This window comes from Juglans regia, chromosome 6 (genome assembly GCF_001411555.2).
Source record: "Juglans regia cultivar Chandler chromosome 6, Walnut 2.0, whole genome shotgun sequence".
Classification (NCBI taxonomy): domain Eukaryota; kingdom Viridiplantae; phylum Streptophyta; class Magnoliopsida; order Fagales; family Juglandaceae; genus Juglans; species Juglans regia.
In genome coordinates, this window is record NC_049906.1 from 30791269 (window position 1) to 30803977 (window position 12709).

The window sequence follows — 12709 nt, forward strand, 5'->3', positions numbered from 1 at the left end:
TGTTTAATTTTTTTTTTAAAGTATTATTTTATAAAAAAGTTGTGAATTAATTACGGATGGATCGTTCATGTTGTATCAGTACTTCTCAAATTGAAGGGGCCAAATGTTGTCTTAATCAAAGCATCATACTGATATATATATGTATGTATGTATGTATGTATTTATTTATTTATATTTATATTTTGTATACAGTTTACAATTTGTGCACCAACACTGATCAAGTACTTGCGAAATTTTGCAGATATTGAAGTAAGAAAACTAGCTACCAAACCTTTTCCAAGTCCTCCCCCTCCAATAGCGAACCTGAGGAAAATCCCAATCCTAAAACCACCAATTCCACTTCCTCCGGTTAAAGGTGCACCAAAACCAAGAAAACCTCCCAGTAGTCCTGTGGTGTAGAAATGATCTGTAAAATTTTTTATACTTACAATATCTCTTAATTAGAAGAGTGACAAAGAGTTTGATCAGCATAAGTTCTTGAAGAAGTAAGAGTGTAATATTTCTGCGTACTTTCTTTTTATGAGATCTGTTAAATAAGGTTAAATCGAATTACTTCAAGGAGTAGAATTTCTACAAAATTAGATCTATGCTCGTCTTACAGTCCATATCATTTTATTGTTTGCACTTCTACGTCATTTAGGAGGCTACTAGAGTCTTCTAGAAAATTCATGTTTTAAGATCAAGAGATCTAGATGGTTTCTCTAAGAAAATGAAGAAAGATATAAGAGATTTTTTTCTTTTTTCAGGACTCTTTCACACCTCCATAATTAATGTATGTACTCTTATTTTAAATAGTTTTCACATCTGGAAGTTAATTAATTTCCCTAAATATGTAGAAGTTAAATAACCTCCCTAGAGTTATGATAGTGGTGGGGAGTTAACAAATAACATCCTCACCCATGTGGACACCACTTGGTCATGGGATTTACCAATTACCAACATCTCTTACTTGTCCACTATGGGTGCTATGTCCATTAACAATCTCATCATCATGTTCTCTCAATCAATTATCTCTCATAGAGAAAATGAAGCGTGCAACCCGACGAGAAGACAAAGAGTAAGAGTGCTATATATATTAAGTCACCATAATACTAACATAGTACATAACTCATTATATCTCGTCTATGCCCCAAATTATTTGATCTCACTAGATAAAGTGTCCTTAATCCCTCACAAGTTTATAACTCAAAGCAATTCTTGATCTCACATATATAATATGCTTGTGATTATACCGAGTCAAAATGATACAATCGACATAAAATAACAAGTAAGAATCCAACAATCTTCCCTAGACACTCATGTCAATTCAATTAAAGTGAACTGCTTTTCTATACATGTTCTACGAGACCGTATCATTCGTGGCCCTAAGAAAACATGCTAAAGTAGCAACATCAAGTTTTCATTTAATAACATAGTTCCAGGTTCAAGGGCATATGAATACATCATTTATTAATCCATCAAGGCTCACATAGTGATGGAGCAGGGACCCATCCAATCACTCCCTCATATAGTCGTCTACATTACATATAGTATGAAATGTATGTTACGACGAAACTCCCACTTAATTAGGCTTGCCACATCAAACGCCGTAGGAATTTTAGTCTAGTCACCACAAAGGTGCTCTAACTTGAGTTTCTTAGCACAGTCACGCATCTAGCGTCTGTCTAAGATCTCATATTCTGCTTTAATCAGGCTTTATTAATTTGTGCAAATACTTCATATACAACTCTTGTAAGTCTCATCTTAGCCAAACTAAGGCGACATTCTTTAAATTTATATTAAATACTCCAAAGTATTAAGATATTTACTAGCTTGCTTTCCAAGCGCCAAAGTAATCAACTTGTCTCTTCTTGCTCTCTACTCAAGTGCCAAGGTAATCATCCATGTGAGTAGACTGATCTTTGCCTGGTGATTCCTTTATAATGTGTGATTTTCACTTAATATCAATTAATTTATTATGAGATAAACACAATAATCTCACTAAAATAGATACTAACAGTGCTAAATATATAATAAAGTTTAAGGCATCATTAATACAACATATATCAAATTCGATGAAGTCCCAAAACTCCTAGAATGAGTTTGGAAAACATTTCTACTAGTAGTCTTAATAAGAGGATCAGCTACCATCTTACTAGTAAAGATATGTTGTAGAATCACCTCACCTTGGGCAACAACATCTCGAATGTAGTGAAAACGAATATTTATGTGTTTGATTCTGCCATGGTATTTGGGATCCTTAGCATATGTCAAAGTTGTCATACTATCGCTATATATCTTAACGGCTTCATCTACATGAGTCATAGCCTCTAGGTGCTGAAAAAATATCATCAACCAAACAGCCTTTTGTATAGTTGCTTAACAAGTAACGTACTCTGACTCTATCGTGGACAAAACAATGCATGATTGTTTCTTGCTACACCAAGAAATGGCTCCCTCACTAAGTATAAATGCGTAACCCATCGTGGATTTTCACTCATCTTTGTCAATAGCCCAATCAGCATTGCTATAACCCGTCGATCTCTTGTCTCCACCCTGGTAGTAAAGAACAAGGTCTGCTGTCCCACGAAGGTATCGAAGAATCCTCTTAACTGCTTGCCAATGAATAGGTCTTGGGTTACTCTGATAACAACTACCCAATCTAACCGCAAAACAAATGTCAAGTCGTGTACACAACATATCATACATCAAACTAATTGCATTTGCATAAGGAACTCTGGTCATTTCTTTCTTTTCCTCATCATTCTTAGGGCAATATTCTAAACTCAAAGTATAACCCTTCTCAATTGAAGTGTCTATAGGTTTGGAGTTGTGCATACGAAATCGTTCTAAAATTTTCTTAATGTAAGTCACTTGAGACAAACCAAGAAGCTTCCTAGATCGATCCCATTGAATATTTAACTCCTAGCACATAATTTGGGGAGGGAAGTCTCTACTATAATATATCTGTTTACAGTTTCTCATGGATCCTCATATCTCACTGTATAGAGAAGGTTGAAGCTCTTCCTGCTGGAGACGTTGTCTTCCTTGAGAGGCTACTGAAGAAGAAGATGATCTGATTGAGGGAGAGTTGAGTTTGTGTGTGAAGAAGTTATCCACTTTCATCTGCCTGTATGCTTTTTATATATATCCCTTGGCATGTCTGACTTGCTCTCCTTGGTCTCTTATTTGTTTCTTTCTTGTTTCTGATGGTGGTCTGGTGGGCTGCTGGGCCCAATTATAGGCTATGTGCATTATATCCCTCTACAATCGTAATATCTAATGTTGTGGAGTCTATTTATTTTGTCTATATCTAATTCTTGAATGTGTTTAGGTTAATTAAAACCTCGTTTGGCAACACAATATATCTTAAACATTCTCATATATTTCATTCCCAAACATTACTCAAACGTAAAACATTTTTCAATTTCAAATCTTTAACTTTTTCTTCTAATTCCCAACCTAATCATTAAAACTTTTTCCAATATCCAAACAAAACACAAGAAATAATATTACTTTTTCAAATTTCAAAGTAAAAATAATATTCAAACAATTTTTTAATTTTATAATATTTTTATTCAAATTTTTTTCTAATATTTTTCGAAATCTAAAAATATATCTTAACGCAAACCATTTCATTATTACTCCCATATATTAGAGATATTTTTCAAAACGAGCCCAAAAAGATTGGTAGGAAATTTCATTCGAGTCTATATGTATATTCTTTGGCATGTTGTGGATTAGTTGTTGGCGTTTGGGACGGGATGCTGGGTTGGTGTATTGATTGTTGCATGCCGTGTGGGAGGGACAGTGTCCATATAATACCAAAATTATGGACACTACATATATATATATATATTAGGTAAGGCCTAAGAGAGCATGCAAGAGCAGATGATATGGGGCTATTTTCCTTCTCCCGACGTTATATCATTCTGGTCTTATTACTCTCTGCAGCAATCTTGGCCATGCAGCCTAATCAAATCAGTGCAGGTTTGAATCGTACCTCTAACTTATTTCCTGATCAATAAATCATTAGTGGAATATAGATGCATGCTACCACGAACGAGTAGTGTGTTAGTAATCTTGCTCTTAGGACAATTTCCATAAATTATATATATATATATATATATATATATATATATATATATAATGAATAGATAATCAGGGAATGAATTAATTAAAGAAGTTTCTATCTAGCAAAGACATTTCATATTTTAGAGAAAATTTGTGTTTTCTGTTGTGTTTTTATTTCTAATTTTATTTTAATTGGAAAAATTAAAATATGTTGATATGAGAAGTGAAAAAAAAACTTATCAAAAAAAAAAAAAGAAGTGAAAAAGTTTTGGGGATGTTCTTTTGTTTTGTATGTCACCAAATTAACGGAGATGTGAGAAATCTGAGAACTTATCTCAGATTAATCATCATTAATGAGACCCACTACGTAACGGCCAGACCTAATAATTCTAAAGTTGGAATATTCATAATTCTTATTGAGCCTAAATTATATTTAATGGGCCATATTGAATAAGGTCACAAGCGATAAATTATTGATATTGATTATGTGTTTTAATTAGGCTAAATAACTAAGTTAAATCTCATTTATTATTTATTGAACGAGGTAGGCTCCTTTTAGAATTTAAAAATCGGCCATTGAAAATTTATTTTAATTTAAAATATCACTGATTGAAGTTTCTTATGTAGTCTCAGTCACTATCAATCATACATTGAATGTACTACTAGATCATATTTTTAAATTCAAACCAGAGTTTTAAATATCATGTCATATTGGCTTGTACGGCCAGTATTTACCGTTTCGGGTAATGACCGGTATAAGGAAGGTATGTATTTCGTACCAGGTCAAATACAGGTCGTATCGGTGCGTTTCGGTCAATAATGGCCGATTTTTTATGTACTGGCCGATTTCGGTGTATCGGCCTAAATTAGTGGATTTTTATATTTTCAGTGTATTTTTATAATTTTTACTCTAATTCTCACATCTAAAGACTATTTTTTTAACTTTTTTTAATTCCCTTTTCTTGAGGATTGAGAATCAAATCTCTACTCTCATTTTCATGATAGAGATGAATGATTATTTTTTTTAATAGTTGGATTGAGAACATAGAAATATTATTAAGTTTTATAAATATGTGTTTTAACTTTTTAATACTTGCATTGATGTTATTTTGAAATATAATTTATATATATAATTAATTTATCTATGTATAAACTATTATGAAACGGTACCCAAAAGGGTACCGGTAATAAAATATTTTGTTCTAGTGCCTTAACCGAAACGGTATTCAAAACTTTAATTGAAACTCTCTTCTTGAATGACCGCGACCGAGTCCAACTCAAACCCAAACTCGTCAGCACCCTCTCCCAAATATCTCTATAAATATATTCCTTCTGGGTGTTATTTGGAAAAAACTATAAATCTCCATAAATGTAGTGGCTGAACCGAAGATACCCAGTCCAGCACCGTGCATGTCCCATGTTCATTATGCCAATAGCCGACTGTCTCATTCCTCTCACGTCCCTCATGTTTTCTCTCTCCTTCTAGTTCACGTGATCGATTTCATACCAGAAATATTGGAATCAAGCTGCAACGTATGTATCTTGATCATAAAGTAGGATTAACATACGTTAGCTAGTTATATATATTATTATTGAAACCAGTTCTTTAATTTGGACACCAGTGTTACGTACTATGCATGTCATGATATTTGCAAGTAGGTAATTCATCATGGTTATGTATGTATTATGTATCTCATGTTGCATAAGACACGTAATTTTACATAAGATCAAGTGTAAGATAAGAACAGTTTGATAAAATGGTCATTCATATACATGGTACCAATGCGATTTATGGGTGCACGTGCAAGCCACGGACCTAAGTGTGGTCTACCATAATATGCTAAAATACTATTAGCGGCTCCCCTTGCGACCATGGGATGTGGGGTCAGTGCACAACCTTACACACAAGGTTAAGTGTGTGGATGAATAAGATAAGTATGATAAGTCAGATAATCCAAGACAAGTCATGCATGGTATAAGTATATGTATGAACATTCGTGATTTGAAGTTCTCAACATGAAAAATATTTTATAAAAACCTTATGTTAATTCTGGTTATATTATGATGAGTTTCTTATTAAGTAATTGACTCATTTTAGTTGTTTTTATGTTTTTAAAACCACCCCAGGTCATAATATTTATTAAAGTAGAGCTGCTAGACGGGACTTAGTCGAGGGAGGTGTGACAAAAGCCTAAATCATGTACAGAGATTTTAAATTATGATTTTTATGGCACGAACTTTGATAAATTTTAATAAATGCTTCCACACACTCTCATTTATAATTCAGTATTTTAATACAAAACGACTCTATTTATTATAAATAATATTTGTATTTGGCACTTTCTTCAGAAATAAAAAAATATTTTTAAGTCAAGCTCAATAGGATTACTTCAGCTTTTCCCAGAATTTCTAAAAGTGATTTTATTATTAAATATGGGGGGTAGAGTGTTACACACTACTTTGTTAACTTTCCGTAAAAAAAGTTAAACTCATCACAACCTATTTCATACATTTTAACCTAAAATTAAAAGTTAAACCTATCTCAACTTAAAAAAGTTAAATTCATCTTAACCTAAAACATTTATACTCATCTCAATAAGACTCATAAAATATTACTATTTACAACTCAATTCAACTCATCCCAACATCTCAACGTAGCCTTAAATAAATAAATTGTTAAACATAACTTTAGGAGCAATGAAATTGGCATGATAAGAACAAATTGATAAATACAATTACAAAACAATAGATTGTTTGCAAATCTGTCACAAAATATCACTACAACAAATTTGAGATTTTGGGACGAAATTATTTAGGGACGAAATTTTTTTCGTCTCTAAAAGTCATTTTTTGGGACGAAATTTAAATTTCGTCCCAAAAAATCGATGAATTTAGAAAACCGTTCGAACGTCAAAATAACCGATCGAACAGTTTTTTCTGCGACGAATTAAATCGTCCCAAAAAATTTTTACCGTTCGAACGTGAAAAAATACGTTCGAACAGTAAAATTTGGCGGATAATTACTTTATTATGGCGGGAAAAGTTCAAAAACGTTCGAACGATAATTTGTTGTGTTCGAACGGAACATATTTGGTGGCAAATCCTGGCAGGAAGCTTTCTAAACCGTTCGAACGGAATATATTTAGTTAGAACATATTCAAGCACCACATTTATACATTCGAAGGTATAATTTTAATCTCGGTACGAAACTCAAAATATAAAAAATATCTATCATATATACAAATTCATTAATTAATTTTATGTAATTAATTTTAAAATATTTTAATGATTTCTTTTACGTTAAATAAGATATTTAGTAAATAAATATTATCAATCACATACATATTAATCAACCAAATAAAGCAAATATTATCAATCAAAATGTCATATATATTGTTCATAATTACAACAAAAGAAAATATAAATAAAAGATAAAAACTATGATGCGAGGTCTCTACACACATCCTCGACTGCAGCTAATTGTGTCTCTACTTGTGTCAGTCGAGTACTAACTGTGACCTGAGTTGCATTATTGGCATTAATCGCTGTACGTAACTCATCAACCTCTGTACGTAACCCAGAGACGGTAGCCATAATCTCTGTACGCAACTCAGACATGGCAGTATGCACTGCATCAATCACTGCTGATGTGTGTACACCGATCTCAGCACGCAATATGTCAGCCAGCTCCTCGCGAATATATGTGCGTGATGTCTCAGGCTGTGTAGATGTCTCACCGGCCGATACTCCAGTATCTCCTGGCTGCCCATCTCTCTGAATCTCAGCCCTATCTGGAACAGCTCCACGAAAACGAAATCTAGAGTGTCCCGTGCTCCGTGATAGGGTGGTGCTGTTGATCGGTGCCATCGGAAATCGAGAACGCTCGGCAGATTCGGGCACAACCCCGGCATGTAGCAAAAATCGAGTGATGAGGATCCCAAACGGCAGTATATCTGTCGTAATAAACCGTGCCTCTGATCGGATCCTCTCAAATATATAACCAACGAGGTCGATCGGGATGCCACGAGCGACCCGTATCATAAATCTCGCTCGATCCATGCCGACCTCGGTCTTGTGCTGCCGTGGGTCAATATTGTTGGCAATGATCAAATTCATAATCTTGAAGAAAGAAGATAAATCTGCCTGCCTAATACTCTTGGAGCCATCATACACTGGAGCATCTGGACCAACAATCAAGTCCCTGACCTCGTGATCAGCAAGTGTATCTATCTCATCTGTGTAATCTAGTCCCTCGTCCTGAGACTGAGCTGCATCACCTGAGGGACCAGACTCTCTAGGCGGGAGGTTTGGATAGGCATCAAGAAGCCTAGGAATACCCAAATATGCAGCGAGTCCATCCGCTGAAAATATAACAGGAGCTCCTCGGACAGAGATCCTATATGCCCCTCCATCGTCTGGGCTAGCAGCACCGAGCTCTTTATAGAACTCAGTAACGATCTCAATGAAGGAAAGGAGCTCCATTCCTTCTTCTCGCTGATCTAAGATCGGTGCCCAACCACGATCATTAAATACTGATGGGAGGGAATGACCCTCCCATATAAGAGCGACAAAATCAGACAGTTTTACCTGTCGCTCAAGTAAAACGGTCCGCTCTCGAACTGTTTGGATGGAAGATTCTCCTGATCTACCACGTTTACGGCCCCGAGAAGACATTATTATGATCCTGCAATTAAAACAATAAAATATACATTCAAGATTAGTGATAAAATCTAATTACGACTAAAAGATTTACAAAATTATATACTAATAGTAATTTAATAAATTAATTGATAGAACATATAATCAATTAAACGATGAAAACAATTTAATAAGCTAATAAAATGTTAATGGATTTAACTTAATAATTACCGTTCGAACGTATAAATATATGTTCGAACGGAAAATTAATAACGTTCGAACGTGTCTATAAAGTTCGAACGTACAGGTTTACCGTTCGAACGTACTGGTTAATACCGTTCGAACGTAAAACAGATCTAACTCGGCCATGGCTGAGTCAACTCAGCAGCCATGAAAATACTCAAAAATGTTTCGATTCCGTGGTTTCTTCGACTCAAAAACAAAGTATTCTTCATTCCTAAACATCCTACGATAGATTTATGATGTTCTACGGTAATTATTAATGAGAAAATATAATTTTAAGGAAAAAAACCAAATAAAACCATAAAATTATAAAATAAACGGTAAAATGAGTTTGAAAGTACATACCTTTAGTTGGGAGGACAAATGTTGTACGTATGTGTTGATCACGACGGCAGACGGCGGTGAAGAGCGTGCGTTCAAACGTTTTCTCACTTTTTCAAACGGTGGAGACGGCGGCGTGAGAGGAAGGAAGCCCGCGATAAACTTATACCTGCAGAACCGTTCGAACGTTAATATTAAACGTTCGAACGTTAATGTAAAACCGTTCGCCCGTTACTGTTTCACGTTCGAACGGAAGTTTTACAATATTATTAAAAAATATATTAAATGTTAATACATCAATTTATATTCATATAAATTATTATAATATATATACTATTATAGTAGATTATATATATTGTAATCTACTATGTAATATTATAATATATATTATAATAGTAGAATATTTTAATTGAAAGCATAATATCTTATAAAATATTTTCTTATAGTATAATAGTAATATATCATAATACTTTACTATCAAAGTGTTATATATGAGATATAACTCATATATAACGTACTATATAATAGCATGTAGTACTATATGGTATGAGTTTATACTTAACTAATATATGTCATATTACATATTCCATTATACTTTACCTACTAAAGTTATATATGATATTATACAACATATATACATAGAGTATAGACAACGACTAATATACTATCATCTTATTAATTTCTACATACTTTATTATGTGACCTTAGTATATTTGGGGCTATATATATGTGAGTATATATTACTAATACATATGATCTTAATAATATATATGATAGTATAGGTCACTATATATATGATAATATATATTACTATATATACTATATAATTAGTATAGATTACCATATATATGATAGTATATATTACATTATATATGATAGTATATATAACTAATACATATGATGTTATAGTACTTTTCATTTAATGATGAAAAAAGTTATATTTAATCATAAAGGATATGTGTTCGAACGGTACTCATAAACAGTTCGAACACATATGTTAATGTTTGAACGTAAAATAAGACATTCGAACGGACAAGGGAAATGGCGGGAAAACATCCCGCCAATTAAAGACAGCTGGATTACCGTTCGAACGTAATTTTTTATAGTTCGAACGGATTATTGCAGTGGTGGGAAAATATCCATCATATCAGGTATAATGAAATTTAATTATTTTACTTGTCATATCTGTCATTTCGCTTCATAATATTTTCAATTTCTTTGCAGGAGCGAAGTTCTATAAACAAAACAAATAGATCAAAATTGAAGATTAATCATCATGCAGGCTCAAGATCTTTCCATCGTCTTTCTCAGAAATTGGTATTGCTATTTTTTTTATTGGATATAGTTAATTATTTGGACTCATCATAATGACTTTATATCTTTAACACATTTATTGTAGCAAGATTCAGATACTAATTATGATCTGACAAAATTATATGCTGCATCGCACACTGATCGTAATGGAGAGTGGACTCATCCTGATGCCCGTGAAAATTATGTAAGTTTTATAACCTGTTTGAATTAAATATATTAGAATATTTATGACGATATTAATTCTTTATCTTATATATGGCTAGGATAAAATGGTTGCCCTACGTGCTGAATCTGCGTCAGATCAAAATTCCTCAACAAGTGATATTGAGATTTTTACACAAGTCCTGGGTCAACGTTCAGGATATTTGAGGGGTTTGGGTCGTTGTGTAAAGCCTGGTCCCTCTTCCTCTTCTTCTGGGAATGCATCTATGACTTCTATAGCGCTAGAGAATGCGAATTCCAGAATCGAAGAATTGACTGCAAGACAGCATGAGTTAGAGGCTCAATTGGCAAAACAAGCAGATATGGAGATGCGCCTCAAACAACATGAAGAACAACAAGAAGAGTTCAGAAGACAGATGCAACTCCAAATGCAGCAGCTTATGCAACAGTACAGGCCTCCAAACAACTGATGGATTTTGGGATTATCTATTTATGTACGAACAATACCTGTCTCGCATGTTATTTATTTACTTTGCGCTTATTTTCACACTTTTGTGAGTGTTAAACAGTTTCTAATGTATTGTGGCAAATAGTATGAATGTCTATTTGGTTTTCTATTATTGATTTAAATTAAAGAGATATCGTTCGAACGAACGTAAAACGTTCGAACTCTATGTAACGACAATAGCGTTCGAACGTAGATAATACGTTCGAACGATCACACAACGTTCGAACGTAAATAATTTCAGTCTTGTTCGAACATATCCTATACCGTTCGAATTTATATAGCGCGTTCGACCTGACCATTTAACGTTCGAACACAAAGACAATTCATAACGTTCGAACGAATTCATGTGTGTTCGAACATATTTCGAACTCGTTCAAACAGGGTACTACTGTTCGAACTTAAAAATTTTCCCGTTCGAACTATTTTCTGGGACGAATTTAAACCGTGACGAAAATTTTTTTTCGTTCGAACGTGTTCGAACGGTTTCCTTCAATTTCGTCCCAAAAGAAATTTTTTGGGACGAAATGGTGATTTTCGTCCCAAAATACCTTTTGGCACAGTGATATTGGAACGACTTTGGGACGAATTTTTCTCGTCCCAAAAATTTTTACGGGACGAAATTGGGGTCTTTTGGGACGAAAATTTTCGTCCCAAAATACCCTTTCTGTTGTAGTGTATATATTTAAAAAAAAAAAAAAATCTGGAAAACAGTAATTACCAAAGTGTGTGCAGCTTGTAGCTGTCCTGTGCAGAACCAGTAAAACAAGAGCCCTTTTGAGGTGTGAATATTGGACTTTGGTGAAAACAAGAACTACCAGAAACTACAGCCATTGGGTCAAAAGACAAATAAACTATTAATGACTGATTTGAATGGTAAGATAAGATAAGATAAGATGATTTTAGATGAGTTGAATAAAATATCGTTAGAATATTATTTATTGATATTATTATTATTTTGAGATTTGAAAAAGTTGAGTTATTTATTATATTTTGTGTGAAAATTTAAAAAATTTTTAATGATGAGATGAGATGAGATGAATTGAGATGATTTCTGGATAACAATGTCAAAGGTATTTAGGTAAACACTCATCTACCAAAAATTATTTTAGCCAACATTGTGATTCCTCCAGTGAGCTCTCTTTTCATCTTCATTGGCTAAATTGCTAGCTACATGCTATACAGAAGATAAATGTTATTTATTATCTCTACACCACATAACAATATATAATTGATCAATTTTATCATTTTATTTAAATACACATATTTATACATTAATATATATATATATTTAAATAGAATAATAAAATTGACAAATCACATATTAATGTGTAGTGTAAGAAAGATAAGTAGAATTTTTCCATACAAAATGGGATACCAAAGTAGTTACATTATAAAGCCACCATTTTCTAAGAGAAAAAAGTAAGATATGAAGGCGGACGTGGCAAGCGATTTCTAACACTCTACTAGGGT